The sequence below is a fragment of the Mustela erminea genome, chromosome 9 (assembly GCF_009829155.1).
Source record: "Mustela erminea isolate mMusErm1 chromosome 9, mMusErm1.Pri, whole genome shotgun sequence".
Lineage (NCBI taxonomy): Eukaryota > Metazoa > Chordata > Mammalia > Carnivora > Mustelidae > Mustela > Mustela erminea.
In genome coordinates, this window is record NC_045622.1 from 79,468,181 (window position 1) to 79,480,497 (window position 12,317).

The 12,317-nt window shown below is 38.2% G+C and overlaps 1 long non-coding RNA gene across 1 annotated transcript; it reads right to left on the reverse strand.

The window, feature by feature from the left end:
• Positions 1-674: 674 nt before the first annotated feature.
• On the reverse strand, positions 675-11,699 carry LOC116598333. Its single transcript, XR_004289040.1, has 3 exons — positions 11,530-11,699; positions 10,642-10,695; positions 675-712 (listed from the first exon to the last, which is right to left on the reverse strand). It is a non-coding gene; the product is annotated as an uncharacterized LOC116598333 (long non-coding RNA).
• Positions 11,700-12,317: the final 618 nt, after the last annotated feature.

Consider the following 12,317-nt stretch of genomic DNA (forward strand, 5'->3'; position numbering starts at 1 on the left):
CATTTTTTAGTGGCTTTTGATACTCAAGATGACATATTCTCTGAAGTAGGAAAAAATAAAATATTTTGAGAAATTGATATTTGGCTAGACAAATAATGAACATACAAATCATTGTTTCTCAAATGTTTTATATAAACAGTGTTTCCTCTTCTCCTGTTGTTTCAGTCATTCAGTGAGTAAGGAGTTACACTCTTATAAGCCAAAAATGCAATCAGAGCCTTGTGAGCTAATTGGAAAAATGATCATGAAAGAAAAACAAAGAACCCTATAAAGTTAAGAACAAATAAAACATATTGTAAATACATCTGGCTAAGAATATAAAATTTAGGATCTAGTTTCAAGTGTGCAAAAGACATTAATATGCTTTCCCGAATGCTAGTTTGCCCATGAATTACACACATTTGGACAATGTTCTTGAAGAGATTTCAATGTAGCATTTTTTCCCCAGTCACATTCTAAATTCATCTTTCACAACATATTATCAAATCCTAAATCCATTTTCCCAGGCATATGTTGAAGTGTTTGTTGAGATATTCAAACACCCTGGAGAGTACTTCATTTGCTAAACAACAACTCAGCAAACAGAATTCTTTTTTACTTTGTTGAAGTAATTTGATTGCTGGTTTCCAGAAAAGGTTCAAGCAGGAGATACACTTACAGGAAAACAGCATGGAAAGTTTCCTTGGGTCCCACTGGCACTCCTAAAATTTAGCTAATGAATAAAAGCATGATCCATCATTAAGATCACTTGAAACTTTGTACAAAGACTTAAAAGCAATCCATTAATTTCAAGGTAGGCCAATAGGATTCAGGCCAATATTACCAAAGTTACGATATTGGTTTGAGAGCCATTTGATAACCTTGGGAAGGCAACAGCGTATCAGCTACTGTACTCAAATCCACAGGTAATGTTCATTTAGTCTTATTTCCAGCTTTTTGAGTTAACCTCAGTCACCATCAGTGTGTTACACATCCTTCTAATTGTAAAAATTCTAAGCACTAACTTCCAGAGAGGAGAAGGTGGCTGAGGTCCAGATGTTTGTAAGACTGTTTGCTGGAGGAGCCCCTCTGTGGCTCAGTTAACCACCTTCCTTCTGCTCAGGTCACGTAGGGCTCCCTTTCCCCATTCTCATGCACATGCTCACGCACTCTCTCTCTTCCTCCCTCAAATAAGTAAGTAAAATCTTCTAAAAAATAAATTTAAAAAAAAATGTTTGCTGGACCCAACTACTGTCAGTACTAAACATAATCTCCTGTCTTGTGTTCAACAGGTGTTTGAAGGAATACAATGGTTTGAATATCTAAAGCCAAAACTGTGTTATATACCTCTGGGCCTTGGGGGATAAAAGTTAAGCATTCCTAGCAGCAGGGCTAACCCCTGGAAAGAAATACATGTATATATAAAAACTTCTGCCTTCCAAGACTCTTCACCTTTTCCCTCTTGAGCCTTTTAGTTACATCCAAGAGTGGATGTTGTTCCCCTCTTCTCCTGCCCATCTGTCTAACTTTGATTATTTCTACTTTCCCTTTATCTGTGCATCTGCAAGGGTCTGTCTGTTCCTCAAGTGCACCATCTTCCCCTCTATCTCAAACATTTGCGCATTGCCCTTCCCCCTGCCTGGAATGTTCTTACACTGTCTCTATCCTTCTGTTCTTTCTGCCTGGAAGGTTTTTCACCCTTTCCCAAAAGCTGACTCTGTTTCATTACTCAGGTCTCAGCTTAAGCATTTTCTCCATAAAACTTAAAAAAAAAAAAGCTTCCCTGGACCAGCACACTAATATCCTTTCGCTCAAATTTCTCTCCATCCAGTTTATACCACTTACCACTAACTGAAATCATCTCATTAACTTATTTGCTATTGCATGTGTTCCTCAATGGAATAACAGCTCCTTGAGGAACATCTTGAAGAGTTCATAGTGGGCTCTTAAACATGCTTGTTAAATTAATGGGTAAATGATTATTGCAGTTGCTTTTAGTCTCTCCATTGCTACATAGTAATGAGAAGCTCAGGTTTTGTTTGTTTGTTTGTTTGTTTGTTTGTTTGTTTTTAAGACTTTATTTATTTATTTGACAGAGAGAGACACAGTGAGAGAGGGAACACAAGCAGGGGGAGTGAGAGAGGGAGAAGCAGGCCTCCCGCTGAGCAGGGAGCCCCATGCAGGGCTCCATCCCGGGACCCTGAGGTCATATCCTGAGTGGAAGGTAGACACTTAATGACTGAGCCACCCAGGCACCGCAAGAAACTGAGGTTTTGAACTCATAACTACATTAGAATCCTATTCTTGCTAATTATCAGCTTAGTAATTGGACCACTTAACCAAGTTTCTTTAAGCTTCACTTTACTCATATGTAAAGTGGGAATAATAGCATTTACTTCACTGAGTTTTATGAAGATTAAACAAAATAAAGCACAAACACATACCAAAGTTTCTGCTCTGTAAAAATTGCTCAATAAACATTATTGACAACATTGGATTTCTCTCAAAGGACATGCATATTTGAAAAAATCAGGAAGAGACTCTATCTTAACAATATTTCTGCCGACAGTGGGACATCACCCACTGTTAGAGTAGGCAGTTAGACCTGAGCAGGAGGGAAGAAAGCCAGATGGCAGATGGGAGATTGCCTGGGAATACCCAGTTTCAGCCCAGGGACTGCCCTGTCTCCCTTAGACCAACCCCTTTTGCAGTTTATCACAGCTTGGTAAGTAGGAGATAGGGCCGCAGGGTGTGGCGCAACTTTGGAGCATGTACACTTAAGGAAAACCATGTGTGCTTGTAACCCAAGTGCTGTGTTAATATCATAATATCGTATACCTTGCAGTTTTAGCCACCTCCTCCCACCCCCCAGTGGTTTTGCTTAGGTGCTCATGGGAAGAGAGTGTACATGAGCCTGCATCAAATGTTGGAGACGAGGAAACACGGGCAGATCCATAGGTGGCAAGACAGCGACAAGATAGGAAGGAGAAGACCCAATAGGCCCCCATAAAAATAACCTGATGTGGAATTCAACAGGCTGCTAACATACCTTCCCAGTCAGGCTGCTCCTACGACTGGAGAGTATTTTCACATTGCTAACTAAAACCTTCACCATTTTAACTCTCTTTAACTCTCTATCAAGTCTCATCACTGGATTCTATCCTTGAAGAAGTCAAGGACAGAGGAGTTGTACAATTCACTACCTGGTCACACCACAACTGGACTTTCTTTGGGCAAAAAGATCATATGAAGAAGACGAGTTAGCTAGCATCTTTCACATTATACTTTGAAGAGAACATTGCCAATGGACAGGGCAAGAACTGTCTTTGGAAGACTGAGAGAGAAGGTCAGATGCTGCCAGACTACCTGACTGGTGAGTAGAAAGTCATATCCAGTAGCGTTTCCTGAGTGAATTTCCTGCAATCAATTATTAGCCCTGTAGATCCAGAAATGTCAATCTCCTAGAGTTGATAAGACTCAGTGAGGCAGGCTTGCAATATCCAAACTAAAGCATATAAACTGGAGGCCAACTTGTTGAATTAGAACAAGAATCTCGGGGCACCTGGGTGGCTCAGTCGCTTGAGCATCCTTTTGATTTTGGCTTACATCATGATGTCAGGGTGGTGGGATCCAACCAGTCTTGGGTCTCCTGCTCAGGGTGAAGTCTGCTTGAGATTCTCTCTCCCTCTCTCTCTCTGACCCTCCCTCCACTCATATGCCTACACACTCTCTCTTACATAAATAAACAAAATCTAAAAAAGAAAAAAAGAATAAGAACTCTTAAGTTCAAAATGTCAAATATTCACATTAGCCTGAGAAGTCCCTCTAAGAAAAAAATCCAAGAGAATCAAGTTTTGATGTAAAAATGGCTTGGTGAGCAAGAAAACTATTCGTGCATGTCAAATGTTATCGAGAATGTGCTACCGGACACTAATGTACCCATCTGTGCTGCCAGACCCATTGATGGTGTTGGAGGGACGATGTCAGTTTTCCTCTTCTAATTTCTGTTTTTTTAATGTTCCCTCACCTTTCAACTGATCCCTTCCTTAGATATCTTTACAACAATTTCCTGCAACTCATTGTCTTACTAATTTAGCTAGGTGAGAGATGGAAGAAACTTTCAGCCAATTAAACATTAAATTCCATTGTAATTCTCTAGAATTAGTTTTCTATAATTGCATTCTCTAATCACCTTTTTAAAGATCTTATTATACTCTAGTATATTCCACGTTTATGGAATAACTGAGTTCATACACATAACTGAGTCCACACATTTGAAAATTATCAATGACTATAGGAGTAATAATGATTTGTACACATTGGGGCTGTTCACAAATATTCCAGTTTCCTCCTTCCACTAACATAGCTGGATTGCAGTTCCCTACCTCCTTGAGGGGATACATGACTGTTGATTTGCTTAGCTGATGAAATGAGTGGAAATGATATATGACACTTACAGGTGGGAACCTTTACATTTTAGGCATGATTAGCCATTCTTACTTTCCCTCTACCATAGCATCTGGTGATGTTCCAGAACATCAATCCAGATCCTTGAGCTCATGCAGTACACCTCACCACCCACCTGTGATGGGCATGTCACATGTAAGAAATACCAATCCCTCTATTGTCTTAAGTTACCGAGCTTCTGTAGTTATTTATTTATGCATAATAACCTAACCTATTCTCACTAATAAAAATGTGAAAATCTCTGGAGTATCTCCTGATGATTATCTTGGTTTTTTGCTTTTGTTTTTATTTTTGTTTCAGCTTAGAAATGTTTCAGATTTGCCATCTGTAAAATAAGTTTATTAGATCAGAAGATGTCTAAGATTCTTCCAATTGGGAAATTAGGCTCTACATTTAACTGATTTTCCTGAGTTGTGCCTTTAAGCTGATGTCAAATCGATAAATCTGTGTTTTCATTAACTGCATTTCAGATGTGTTTTTCCATTCTTTTGGGGTCTGACATAGAATACTCCTTTTTGAAGATCCTTTTTTAATAGTGTAAGGGAAGATTCCCAGACAAGATCTTTTCTATGTTTACAAGCGATTTCTTTCCAAAGTTTTGAGCTCATAGAAACAGAGCTCAACTAAGCAACATTTTGGTAGGAATTGGTAGGTAAAACAAAAGACTACTTGTGCCCTGTGAAGGGAAAAAGATGTCTATCGAATTCTAAAAATGTGTTGAGGAGAGGGGAAAATGGCTCATTGAGCACACGGTAGCAACACTGAAATATTTGGGGAGGAAGAAAACATCCTCAGGTGAAATAAAATACCTGCTATTGGGGAATTACTGAAAAGAAACAATTCTTATACTAAATATATCAATTACCAGCCAATGGAATATGTTCATGGGTGATAGCATTCTCAAGTAGAAATTATTATCAGAAATTATCAGTTAATTAATGAGCAAGTGAGAGAGAATGCCACTGCTGAACCCTTTAGCCTTCCAATTTCTCATGTATTCATCCTGAAAACTCAATATATTCCTTGCTGAGAGTAACATATGGGATGACCAAATCTTTAGTATTAATTCTAAGCCATTTTTTTTTCTCTCCACTATCCCAGGATACAAAAGACAGCTGAGAACAAAGTCAGAGCATAAAAAATATAGCCTTTCTCTCCTAGGCTCAGATAACAGACTTGTAGCCAAATGGAATTTTACCAAACTTTCTAAAATGAGTAACATTGTGTGAGCACTGTTCCCTTGGGAACTGTGTAAAAATGAGATGTCTATCTCAAAGTGTTCTCCAAGAAAAACCCTAAAAGAAATGGGCATTTGTCTTGACCTAGAGACAACTGCAGAAAATTACAAACACCTAAGAATAGCTTAAACTGAAAACCTTGAATTCTTCCCAAATGTGATAATAAAAAAGATATTAAAATTTATTGAATGCCAATTATTCATTCTTTCAACAACATTTATTGATTATGTATAAGGTGCCAAGAACTATGCCAGATGCTTTCACATAAACTGCATAATTTGGTCAGGACTGTGGAGTATAGATTACCTTATAGATAAACGGCTTATCTGAAAAGTCACCCAACTAATAGGGCTTATTTTATTCAAGAGATATTTATTAAGGGTCTACTACATGCCAACAATTTTCCATGCCCTGAGGTGTGTCATTAACTTTTTCAGGGCCAAGGATGAGAGTACAAATTGAAGCCCCTATATCATATGTCTATATATTTAAAATTATAAACAGTGATTTGCTGGATCCAGCTTTTCTCAGCTCAGAAGAGACAACTATATTTATCTCTTCCCAAATTCACATTCAGTAATGTTGCATTGTACCTTGAAATTAGTCACAGCAGGAGCATTTATACACCAAAACAAATGGCAAATGCTACAAATTGGGTGGTTATGGGTGGTGTTTTCAGGGAGCATCTTGTTAAACTCTTACCAGGATACCACTGCTTATAATAATCTGACTGTTGAATAAAGTGTTTTATCTTCCAACCTTGAAAAATATACCTTGAAGACCACTGCTTATAACAATCTGACTGTTGAATAAAATGTTTTATCCTCCAACCTTGAAAAGTATACCTAGAAGTCCAAGTTTGAACTTAGGATTCCCAGACACTATATTATACTATATGCTAACCAACTAGAATTTAACTAAAAACTTGAAGCAACGACCACACACACACACACAAATAGAATTCCCAGATATCTTGTTGTTCCATACCAGAATTTGGGAAGGGAGGGAAAGCCAGTCTCTAGGCTGTAGCTCTCAGCCTGTAGCCCAAGAGCCACAGACCCCTCCACTTTTCATTCTATCCCAGTTTCACCCTGCACAGGGAGGGAGACAGGGTGGATACTCCAGAATACACATCCACACTTCATCTATCCATACATCCTACACACATACAGCACCACTCCTGGCTCATCCCACTGGCCTCAGTGTGTATATACCAGGGCAGTAGTACAACCTCCATGGCCTAGAGAAGAAGTCACTCACAGAGCCTAGAAGAAGACCCAAGTCTTTGCAGGTCTAAAATTTAAGGGCCTGGGCTTCAGAGCATTATCTAGGATGTAGGGATGATGAAGGTTCTGGGTGGATCCCTTGGTCTCACAGATGGATCACACAGGGTACAGATGAAGGAGTGCCAAAGTAGAAACCCCTAAAACACAGAGCACTATTGCCTATTCTAAGAATGATACAAAATACAGAAGTCCCAAAGCCCTCGTGGAGTTCATGTTCCACTAAGAGGAAATATAACAGTTTAAGTATTTAAAACAAATTATTTCCAAGATCAAATTGGCTATATTACCACCACTTTTTTTCAGCCCAAGTGAAAAAAAATTATTATTTATCATTTGTTGACAGTTTATTATTTACTCAGAAACTAATAAATTCTTGGGAACTGAATGACTAAAAACTCAGAGCCTAGTTATTGCTTTTATTTTTAAAAAATTTATTTATTCATTTATTTATTCTTAATGTAGAATTTAAAAAATTTTTTAAATTTAAATTCAGTTACTTAAAATAATTGTTGGATCCTATTGACTAGTATTTTGATGAAAAATTTTGCATCTGTGTTCATCAGGGATATTGGTCTGTAATTCTTCTTTCTGGTGGGGTCTTTGTCTTGTTTGGGGATTAAGGTAATGTTGGCCTCATAGAAAGAGTTTGGAAGTTTTCCTTCCATTTCTATTTTTTTAAATAGTTTCAGAAGAATTGGTATTAATTCTTCTTAAATATTTGGTAAAATTCACCCAGGAAGCCATCTGGCGTTGAGCTCCTGTTTTTTGGGAGGTTTTTGATTACTGCTTCAATTTCTTTGCTGGTTATGGGTCTGTTCAGGTTTTCTATTTCTTCCTGGTTTGGTTTTGGTAGTTTATACATCTCTAGGGATGCATCCATTTCTTCCAGATTGTCAGATTTGTTGGCAGTTCTCATAATACGTTCTAATTAATACTTGTTTGTATTTCTTCAGTGTTGGTTGTGATCTCTCCTCTTTCATTCATGATTTCATATTTTTGATTATCTAAGCTTTATAATTTCTCTTCTCTTGCTGAGTTTAGGCATTATTTGCTGCTCTTTCTTGAGCTCCTTTTGGTGTTAGATTAGCTCGTATATTTGAGAGACTTGTTTCTTAAGAAACAATTGTATTGCTATATACTTCCCTCTTAAGACTGTCTTTGCTGTATCCTAAATGTTTTGAACAATTGTGTTTTCATTTTCATTTGTTTCCATTATTTTTTAAAATTCTTCTTTAATTTCCTGATTGACCTATCCAATCTTTAGTAGGATGCTCTTTAGCCTCCATGTTTTTTAGTTCTTTCCAAATTTCCTCTTGTGGTTGAGTTCCAGTTTCAAAGCATTGTGGTCCAAAAATATACAGGGAATGATCCCAATCTTTTGGTACTAGGCGAGACCTGATTTGTGACCCAGGATGTGAACTTCTAGAGAATGACTCATGTGCACTCAAGAAGAATGTGTATTCTATTGCTCTGGGATGGAATGTATCTGGGATGGAATATATCTGTCCATCTGGTTCAGTGTGTCATTCAAAGTCCTTATTTCCTTGTTGATCTTCTGCTTATATGATCTGTCCATTGCAGTGAAGGGGTGTTAAAGTCCCCCACTATTATTTTATTATTATCAGTATGTTTCTTTAATTATGTTATGAATTGGTTTATATAATTTGTTGCTTCCATGTCAGGGGCATAAATACTTATAATTGTTATATTTTCTTGTTGGCTAACCGTTTAAGTATGATATAGTGTCCTTCCTCATCTCTTAATACAGTCTTTGGTTTAAAATCTAATTTGTCTGGTATAAGAATTGCCATCCCAACTTTCTTTTGATGTCTACTAGAATGATAAGAGTTTTTCTAGCACCTTCACTTTAAATCTGGAGATGTCTTTGGGTCTAAAATGAATATCTTGCACTTTTTTTTACCCAGTCTGATACCTGTGTCTTTTGATTTAGTGCCATTGTATTATCTGTAAAGTGTCCATTTCAGTATATTGTCTCTGTTCCTTTCTGGTCTATGTTACCTTTGGACTCTCTCTTTGCTTAGAGGATCCCTTTTATTATTTCTTGTAGGGCTGGTTTGGTGATCACAAATCCTTAGTTTCTGTTTGTCCTGGAAGCTTTTTATCTCTCCTTCTATTTTCAATGACATCCTAGCTGGTTAAAGCATTCTTGGCTGCATATTTTTCTCATTTAGCACCCTGAATATATCATGCCAGTCCTTTCTGGCCTGCCGGGTCTCTATGGATGAGTCTTCTGTCATTCTAACATTTCTACCCTTGAGTTACAGACCTCTTGTCCTGAGCTGCTTTAAGGATTTTCTCTTTCTTTGAGATTTGCAAGTTTAATATTATATGCCAGGGTGTTGATCTATTTTTATTGATTTTGGGGGGAATTCTCTGTGCCTCCTGGACTTTTAAGCCTATTTCCTTCCCCAGATCAGGGAAGTTCTCTGCTATAATTTGCTCCAATATACCTTCTGTCTTTGTCTCTCTCTGTGTGTCTCTTTCCTCTTCTTCTGAGATCCCAATTATTATAATATTGTTTTGCTTTATGGTATCACTTATCTCTCAAATCCTCCCCTCATGATCCAGTAGTTGTTTATATCTCTTTTCATCAGCTTCTTTATTTTCTATAATTTGGCCTTCTATGTTACTAATTCTCTCTTCTGTCTCACTTATCTCAGAAGTTAGAGTCTCCATTTTTTATTGCATTTCATTAATAGCCTTCTTTATTTCAACTTGGTTAGATATTAATTTTTTTATTTCTCCAGAAAGGATTCTCTAGTGTTTTCTATGCTTTTTCAAAACAAGCTAGTATCTTTAAAATCATTTGGAAATTTAGCTCTGACATCTTACTAATGTCCATACTCTTCAGGTCCCTGGCAGTCACTATGTCCTCTTGTTCTCTCTTTTGAGTGAGTTTTTCCATCTTGTCATTCTGTCTAGAGAAGAATAGATGAACAAGAAGAACAAGAGCACCGTTCCTCCTGGGGAAGAAGAAGGGGTCTCACTGGTTCAGTGTTTTTTGGGCCCCTGCTCAGAGAGCAGTCACCCAACTGTGCTGTGGTTTGAGGACCGAGCTGAGAGCCCATTCCTGGGTTCACTCTGCAGCCAGCTCCCCATTTTGATGCCTGGAAGCTCTGCTGTACACAGCCACCCCCAGTCTGCCTGTGACCCAAAGGATCCTGAGACCACACTGTCCCACCCATAATTCCGCTCCTGTTTTGCCAGCTGAACACCTTTCAGGTAGGGGTGTCCCTCACCGGAGCAGACTTCTAACTAAAAGTTTTGATTTTGTGCTCCACTGCTCTATCACTTTCTGGTAACCGGCTTGTGGAGGCTCCCTCCCCTCACAGTTTGTCTTCCCATATATCACCTTGGATTCACTTCTCCCACCTCCTATCTTGCAGAAAGTGGTCATTTTTCTATTTGTGGAGTTGCACTTAATCTTTTTTTCAATCTGGTCGAGTTCCCAGGTGTTCAGAAGGACTTGATAGCTATCTAGTTGAATCCCTGGGACCAAAAGAAACTCAAGACTCCTACTCCTCTGCCATCTTCTAGTTATTGATGTTAGTTAGCAAAATGATTCCTAATATTTATTTAGCATCACAGTATTTGTTATGGGACAGACTTGGGACAGCTTCCCACTCAAGGCAAATGTTCTTATAACCTACCTGGGTGAATCCTTTTGCAAATTCCAGACTGGGCTTGCTCTTTACTCATGGGACCTATCAGCATGGGTGATAAAAAACACTTTTGTTATTTACCTGAGGTTTAGGACCATGTGGGCACCAAGAACTGATTATTCATTGTTTAACAGCACACTGCTCAGTTTCCCTTTTTTATAGTAAACACCTTAGTATAGGCCAAATACAAAAAAAAAAAAAAAAAATCAAAAAAACAGTAATTATATTTGGGAAAAGGAATCCAAAAAAAGGAGAAGACAGACTTAATTTTCATTTAATTTTTCTATATTTATCTCAATAATGTGAGGACAATTGGATTATGGGCCTTGGTTTCCTTCTTTATATAAAATTATAAATCATTACAGTCTTTTTTTAAAAAACATCTTATTTATTTATTGGTGAGAGAGTGCAGAGCCAGAAAAAGAGAGAACAGGAGCAGGGGAAGGGGGCAGGGATAGAAGGAAAGGGAGAAACAGAAGCAGACTCCCCACTGAGCAGGGAACCCAATGTCGGGCTTGATTCTAGGACCTTGGGATCATAACCTGAGCTGCAGACGAATGCTTAACTGACTGATCCACCCAGGTGCCCCAGTCTTTTTCATATCATTAAAACACTTTTTGAGCTTTGTAAACCTTTTGAAAATGACTAAAATTTAAACAAAAAGAATGATGCTATTTATCAACTGCTTATACTGTAATTATTTTTCATAAATCCTGCTGTTTTTCATTCTTCCAAATAGGAAATTGTGTAAGCTGCAGAATTTTTCCATAGGTCCTAGATTTCACTCACGCTAACGAGTCCTGCCATCTGTAGTAGCTTCTTAAGCCCAGGACAACTCCCTGAGTATCACCATATGTTAAATATAACAAGATGTACGTCTGCTGCCGCTGAAGTCAACAGGCTTTCTCCCCCAGAAACAGCATCCACCTTCAGATCTCACAGTGGGATCGTGCTCAGTCCCATCCAGTGTTTCTGCAGGGGCAAGACTGAAGAAGCCTTTCAAGAAATCCTGAGCCGCTTTTGTTGGTGCACACTTATATATTTCCATGTTTCTCCTGTGTAACACAATGGCTGTACTTAAGTTCAACTCACTGCACTCGACATGCACTTAATTTTAAGAATAATCTTAGACTCTCAATCTCACAAAACAAACTGAGGGTTGCCGAGAGGAGGGGGGGTAGGGAGAGGATGGTTGGGTTATGGACATTGGGGAGGGTATGTGCTATGGTGAGTGCTGTGAAGTGTGTATGCCTGACGATTCACAGACCTGTACCCCTGGGACTAACAATACATTATATGTTAATAAAAAATTAAAAAAAATTTTTAAAAAGAATAATCTTAAATCTTAAAAGAGAAAGAAGAAAAGAAACAGATGAGCAAAGTGTCAACAGTTCTGGTTCTGGAACCAATGCTACCTCTTGCACATTTGGTCACCATTTGTGGTTCATGAACCTCTGTGGTCTCGTTTCCTCCATCTAAAATCCGGCCTTGTGCTATGGTTTGCTTCTTCCCGGATAGAACCCTGAACAGCCATATGTGAAAGCAAGCGGAAGACTCTGAAGGAGGGACACAGATAGGAGAGAGCCCTCAAGAAATGTTCATTTATTTATTTATTTGTTAATCTTAAAGAGGCTTCTCGCAGTCAAGAGTACGATTTGTTTGTT